The sequence below is a fragment of the Esox lucius genome, chromosome 11, assembly GCF_011004845.1.
Source record: "Esox lucius isolate fEsoLuc1 chromosome 11, fEsoLuc1.pri, whole genome shotgun sequence".
Classification (NCBI taxonomy): domain Eukaryota; kingdom Metazoa; phylum Chordata; class Actinopteri; order Esociformes; family Esocidae; genus Esox; species Esox lucius.
The window spans coordinates 6,196,664-6,204,617 of NC_047579.1; positions in this window are offsets into that span (position 1 = coordinate 6,196,664).

Below are 7,954 nucleotides of genomic sequence, written 5' to 3' on the forward strand. Positions count from 1 at the left end.
CAAGACAGCTAACACAAATTGCTCCTGTAAATGGGTCTGGATAAGATGCTGATAAATGACAAACCAAAAAAACCCTCAGCTGTTAATGTATGAATTAGTCTGCATCCCATCACAGGTCATTAACACACTCTGCTCTACCGACACAGGTCATAAACACACTCTGCTCTACCGACACAGGTCATAAACACACTGTGCTCTACCTACACAGGTCATAAACACACTCTGCTCTACCAACACAGGTCATAAACACACTGTGCTCTACCTACACAGGTCATAAACACACTGTGCTCTACCTACACAGGTCATAAACACACTGTGCTCTACCTACACAGGTCATAAACACACTGTGCTCTACCTACACAGGTCATAAACACACTGTGCTCTACCTACACAGGTCATAAACACACTGTGCTCTACCTACACAGGTCATAAACACACTGTGCTCTACCTACACAGGTCATAAACACACTGTGCTCTACCTACACAGGTCATAAACACACTGTGCTCTACCTACACAGGTCATAAACACACTGTGCTCTGCCTACACAGGTCATAAACACACTGTGCTCTGCCTACACAGGTCATAAACACACTGTGCTCTGCCTACACAGGTCATAAACACACTGTGCTCTGCACAGTTGATGACTGGCCAGCCATATCCTGTCAGCTATGAATGGACTATTAGACTACTCAGCCTTAGCGACACACACACATACAAAAGGTTTGATAGCAATGAAGTGTAACATTCCATTTAGTTGAGAACAGGTCTTAAATGTGCCTATTCCTTCTGCATTTAACACTGATGTATTGTGTCTGTAGACACATCCATCCATGCCAAAATACATCCATCCTTTTCAAAATACTATATAGAATACTCGCTATGAAAAGATTTGACCCGTGTGGACTGCTGCACAGAAATACTTGGATAATCTTCCCAATCAGAGGCTCGTTTCTGGAGTCCATTCTCATAACAGCAGGTTGAGGTAGAACCTGGAAAATGCAATGTTGGGGTACCTGAAAGATCAGAGTCAGTGGATAGGAAATATCATTATGCTCTTAGATTAAGTGTTGGTTATGTGTTCATTTCAGAGGGCAATCCCGGCAAATACGATACAGATGGGGAGGACCCTTGTCCAGAGACACTGTGGCTGAACTGAAGGATGTAAATGATAAACAACAGGGAAAGATGGGCTGATCAATGGAGAGTTGAGGGTTGGTTAGGTTCACTATGGACACCGCACCATCAAACAAGAGGTGGCTGTGGAGGGTGGTGTAGTTGGGGTTTCTCTGGTTATGGGAGGGTGGTGTAGTTGGGGTTTCTCTGGTTACAGGCGGGTGGTGTAGTTGGGTTTTCTCTGGTTACAGGAGGGTGGTGTAGTTGGGTTTTCTCTGGTTACAGGAGGTTGGTGTAGTTGGGGTTTCTCCGGTTATGGGATGGTGGTGTAGTTGGGGTTTCCCTGTTTACAGGAGGGTGGTGTAGTTGGGGTTTCTCAGGTTAGGGGAGGGTGGTGTAGTTGGGGTTTGTCTGGTTACGGGAGGGTGGTGTAGTTGAGGTTTCTCCGGTTAGGGGAGGGTGGTGTAGTTCTGGTTTCTCTGGTTAGGGGAGGGTGGTGTAGTTCGGGTTTCTCTGGTTAGGGGAGGGTGGTGTAGTTCGGGTTTCTCTGGTTAGGGGAGGGTGGTGTAGTTCGGGTTTCTCTGGTTAGGGGAGGGTGGTGTAGTTCTGGTTTCTCTGGTTAGGGGAGGGTGGTGTAGTTCGGGTTTCTCTGGTTAGGGGAGGGTGGTGTAGTTCTGGTTTCTCTGGTTAGGGGAGGGTGGTGTAGTTCGGGTTTCTCTGGTTAGGGGAGGGTGGTGTAGTTCGGGTTTCTCTGGTTAGGGGAGGGTGGTGTAGTTGAGGTTTCTCCGGTTGGATTAAATGTTATCTGAGCTTTTCTATTGACAATGTCAGAGAACATTTCTATAAAACAGAGATAACAAACAAACACACTTACAACACCCACTCTGACTGATAGACCTCACACCCCATTTCTGGTTATGTCCCAATCAGTGGTAATAAACAGGAGTTTGTTAAAATGTTGGGCCACAGCGCAAACAGGCCAACAGAGACTGGAAAAGCCTGGCTAACTTAGGCTCCACCCCATCATACAAAACATCCTCTCTCGTTCCTCCTCTTCTCCTCTCTCGTCACAGTCCACAAGGCTCAATGCATCATTGCCTACCAGCTTGGCAGGCAGTTGCTTGGCACTCACCAACTCCCTCTCTCATTAGCTGGATTCGGTATAGCCAGGGCAACCCCCCACTCCCATTGGCTAATTTGTTTTTTCCCCCAAAACTCTCTGCCCTCTCCCACTTCCTTTCTCCCATCCTGATTCTTTCTACATGTCCTCTTTCCTGTGAAATATCCCGGCATTAAAGCTGGTATCATGACAACTGTGCTAAACTGCTTCTAATGTTAGTGAAGCTCAGTTCAACTCCCCCAGCATTCCATCAGCCACCACAGAACCTCCACGGTTCCACAAATAAAAGTGATTCATTTGAGAAATACCAAAGGACTTTCCACCCACAGACAGACAGGAAAACAACACACTGGCTTTGTCCTAAATGTCACCTTATTGCCTATGTACTGCCCTTCTCCCTGGGGCCATACAGGGCTCCAAATAGAGGACAGGGTGCCATTTGGGAAGCCGCCTTGGAAAACCATACAGCCTCCCCATTCAGTGCCAACCAGGGCGATTCTCACCGGAGTCATGCTAAATGGCAATCCGATTGTTATTGGTTATTAGGACATCCCTGGAGCGTCAGGACGTTGGTTCATGGTCCCTGGACATCAGTGATGACTGGGTTCATACCCGTCGAACTAGATTGTTTATGAACACTGACGCATAGACATGGACACGGCCACATACAGGCGGACCGACAGACAGAGAGACAGACAGACAGGCAGGCAGGCAGACAGACAGAGAGACAGGCAGGCTGGCAGACAGACAGACAGACAGAGAGACAGACAGACAGAGAGACAGACAGGCAGGCAGAGAGACAGACAGACAGAGAGACAGACAGGCAGAGGGACAGACAGACAGGCAGGCAGGCAAACAGACAAAGAGACAGACAGACAGAGAGACAGACAGGCAGACAGACTGACAGACAGAGAGACAGACAGCCAGATCCCTCTGTGCAGCCAGAGACAAGTCAGTGTTACACATGTCCACAGACACGATATCCAATACGTGTGAGATTATAGATATTTTCTCCAGGGAGTGTTTTTCTTATAATTTCATTTGAAATTCTGCAGCTCTCTTTTGTGTATACACACAGACCCGCACGCAGAAACACACAGACATGCACACACACCCGAAATGATGTACAGAGGTGGCAACAGAGAGGATGAGTGTGAGGCGTTGGCTAAACAGCTGGACTGACAGAGGGGCTTAGTGCTGGAGTCTGTCTGCTTTGAGTTCCTCTGTCCCCTCCCTCACAACGACTGATACACAAACCTAACTTATCTATATAAAATGGAAACATCCTGATCCCTATTGTAACCTTTATTCTAAACCATAAAACATTAGACTTTTTCACAATTTTTTTTTGTCCTGTCTACATAGTAAAAACGTATCTTTTTCTTTCTTTCCTTCCTTCTCTGCCTTTCTTTCCATGTTCCGAATCCTTAGCCCTAACCCTAACCCAAACCTTACCAAACCCTAAAACATAAACCTATACCTACAATAACTGGTAAAGCCTGTCCCTGAAAGTGACTCAAATTCCAACTGGAAATGCTTTCCATACTATCTTTGTGGGAACATCAGGTCCCCACAACTACACAGAAACACGGATCACTCACACACACACACACACACAACTTTCGGTCTGACCACACCCATGTTTGTTAATAGATTTGTTCTTGGATAATATAAAATGTGTCTCTATGGTGACTACACCAGGGATGTGTTCCTAAATCTAGCATCTTTATTGTGTTACACCCCGGATAAATCCAGGCAGGCATCCACACAGACACGTTTACTTATCTATCTAAATTGGGACATCAATGTTGGCTGGCCTTAAAAATTCCTACTTGTACTAATCCTAACTTTAAACTTAAACTTTATCCCAACCTCAACCTAACCTCAACCACACTTACCCAACATTTATATTTAAACATAAACTAATGCCTCACCCAATACCAAACCAGTAATGACTTACCCACATTCTACCCCTAAACCCAATTGGAACTTTTGACCTAAACCGTATCCTTGAGAAAAAAATCTTCAAATTGGGACTGAGTAAAAAGTCCCTGTTTGTTAACTTTCTCTGATTTAACCAACATTTGTGCACATTTTTGTCCACATTAAATAATTAGTTCAGAAACATACATATGTACACACACACACACACACACACTTACTGCCAGAACAATTCGGCACTTACACTACCATTCAAAAGTTTGGGGTCCTCATTTTTGTACCCATTAAATAGTTAGGTCAGAAACATACATATGTACACACATACACACACACACACACACACACACACACACACACACACTTATTATCAGACCTACTTGGCACATACACTAACATTCAAAAGTTTGGGGTCACTGTATGTTTTCATGGAAAACAAGGACAAAGGCTGTCCTTGTTTTCCATGAAAACATACAGCTCCGGAAAACATTAAGAGACCACTCCAGCTTTTTCTTTCCTTTTCAAAAAAGTTGAAAGGGAAGGTTTTGAGTGAGGAAAAGAAGGGTTAAAATTAAGAGACCACTGCAAATTGAAGGCTTCTGTTCCTCACTTAAAACTTTCCTTTTCAACTTTTTGGAAAGGAAAGAAAAAGGTGCAGTGGTTTCTTAATTCTTTCGGAGCTGTACATGAAATTAGTTTAAAGAGGAAATATAGATAAATGAATAGGAAATATAGTCATTAACATATAATTATTTTTAATTGAAGTAATAACTGTGTCCTTCAAACTTTGCTTTTGTCAAAGAATCCTCCATTAGCAGCAATTACAGCCTTGTAGACCTTTGGCATAGTTGTCAATGTGTTGAGGTAATCTAAACAGATTTCCCCCCATGCTTCCTGAGGCACCTCCCACAAGTTGGATTGGTTAATGGGCACTTCTTACGTACAATACGGTCCAGCTGCTCCTACAACAGCTCAACAGGGTTGAGATCCGGTGACTGTGTTGGCCACTCCATTACAGACAGAATACCAGCTTACTGCTTCATCCCTAAATAGTTCTTGCATAGTTTGCAGCTGTGCCTTGGGTCATTGTCCTGTTGTAGGAGAAATTGGCTCCATTCAAACACCGTCCACAGGGTATAGCATGGGGTTGCAAAATTTAGTAATAGCCTTCCTTCTTTCACCCTGTACAAATCTCCCACCAATAAACCACCACTAAAGCACCCCCAGACCATTACATTGCCTCCATCGTGCTTGACAGACACTGTCAAGCACTCCTCCAGCATCTTTTCATGTGGTCTGCATTTCACAAATGTTTTTCTTTGTGATCCAAACACCTCAAGATTCGTCTGTCCATAACACTTTTTTCCAATCTTCCTCTGTCCAGTGTCTGTGTTGTTTTTATTGGCCAGTCTGAGAAATGGCTTTTTCTTTGCAACTCTTCCTAGAAGGCCAGCATCCCAGAGTCGCCTCTTCACTGCTGATGTTGAGACTGGTGTTTTGCGGATACTGCCAGTTGAGGACTTGTGAGGTGTCTGCTTGTCAAAGTAGACACACTAATGTATTTGTCCTCTTGTGGGCCTCCCACTCCTCTTTCTATTCAGGTTAGAGCCAGTTTGCGCTGTTCTGTGAAGGGAGTAGTACACAGCGTTGTATGAGATCTTCAGTATCTTGACAATTTCTCACATGGAATAGCTTTCATTTCTCAGAACAAGAAAAAAATGATGAGTTTCAGCAGAAAGTTCTTTGTTTCTGGCCATTTTGAGCCTGTAATCGAATTCAAAAACGCTAATGCTGAAGATACTGATCTAGTCTAAAGAAGGCCATTTTTTTTGCTTCTTTAATCAGCACAACAGTTTTCAGCAGTGCAATGATCAATGATCATGAGGAAGGTGAGGGATCAGCCCAGAACTACACAGCAGGACCTGATCAATGATCATGAGGAAGGTGAGGGATCAGCCCAGAACTACACGGCAGGACCTGGTCAATGACCTGAAGAGAGCTGGGACCACAGTCTCAAAGAAAACCATTAGTAACACACTACGCCGTCATTAATTTAAAGCCTGCAGCACACGCAAGGTCCCCCTGCTCAAGCCAGCGCATGTCCAGGCCCGTCTGAAGTTTGCCAATAACCATCTGGATGATCCAGAGGAGGAATGGGAGAAGGTCATGTGGTGTGATGAGACAAAAATAGAGCTTTTTGATCTAAACTCCACTCGTCGTGTTTGGAGGAAGAAGAAGGATGAGTACAACCCCAAGAACACCATCCCAACTGTGAAGCATGGAGATGGAAACATCATTCTTTGGGGATGCTTTTCTGCAACGGGGACAGGAAGACTGCCCTGTATTGAGGGGAGGATGGATGGGGCCATGTATCGCGAGATCTTTGCCAACAACCTCCTTCCCTCAGTAAGAGCATTGAAGATGTGACGTGGCTGGGTCTTCCAGCATGACAACAAGCCGAAACACACAGCCAGGGCAACTAAGGAGTGGCTCCATAAGAAGCATCTCAAAGTTCTGGGGTGGCCTAGCCAGTCTCCAGATCTGAACCTAATAGAAAATCTTTGGAGGGAGCTGAAAGTCTGTATTGCCCAGCGACAGCCCCGAAACCTGAAGGATCTGGAGAAGGTCTGTATGGAGGAGTCGGCCAAAATCCCTGCTGCAGTGTGTGCAAACCTGGTCAAGAACTACAGGAAACATATGATTTCTGTAATTGCAAACAAAGGTTTCTGTACCAAATATTAAGTTCTGCTTTTCTATCAAATACTTCATGCAATATCTATCAAATGTCATGCAATAAAATGCAAATTAATTATTTAAAAATCATACAATGTGATTTTCTGGATTTTTGTTATTGATTCCGTCACTCACAGTTGAAGTGTACCTATGATAAAAATTACAGATTTCTACATGCTTTGTAAGTGGGAAAACCTGGTTTTCTAATGATCAATTAGCCTTTTAAAATGATTAACTTGGATTAGCAATCACAATGTGCCATTGCAACACAACAGATAATGTTGCTTAGAATGGGCTTCTGTACGCCTATGTAGATAATCCATTAAAAATCATCAATTTCCTGCTACAATAGTAATTTACAACATTAACAATGTTTACACTGTATTTCTGATCATTTGTATGTTATTTTAACTGACAGAAAACATAGATTTTCTTTCAAAAACAAGGACAGTTATAAGTGACCTGAAACTTTTGAAAGATTGTGTAGCTGCAGAACTAGCCAAAATATAACAAGACTACAGTTTACTATAGAGTACTATAGTACATACTATAGAATTAAGCCTGTAGTGAACTGTAGAACATTATACCACTCTCTGCAATATTGATCATGTGCATTACTTTCTCATTTTGTAGAACACTGATGAGTACTCCACTACACACTGTAGTACCCTGCGATGGTGTAATGCTTACTGTCTAACTCTTCTGTGTACTTAAGGAACAAGGCACAAACTTGTGTGGTCAATATATTAAGGCTAAGAGCAGTTCTTTGGCACAACAAAACATGCATGCCTGGATATAGCTCTAAGATGTAGTATATTGGCCATATACCACAAACCCCAGAGGTGTCTTATTGCGTGTCCTAACCACATAATCACCCTAGCCCACTGAAACATTCTAGTATGGCTGCTTCCCAAATTCAACATCATTCCCTGTCCCACATTTAACATTATAGTTGAATGTTTAAAGCCAGAGGTTAGTGCATTTTAAAATAGCTATGTGGCATAACCACACAACCGAGTAACAGTTTGTGAATTTTACTCAATTCTATT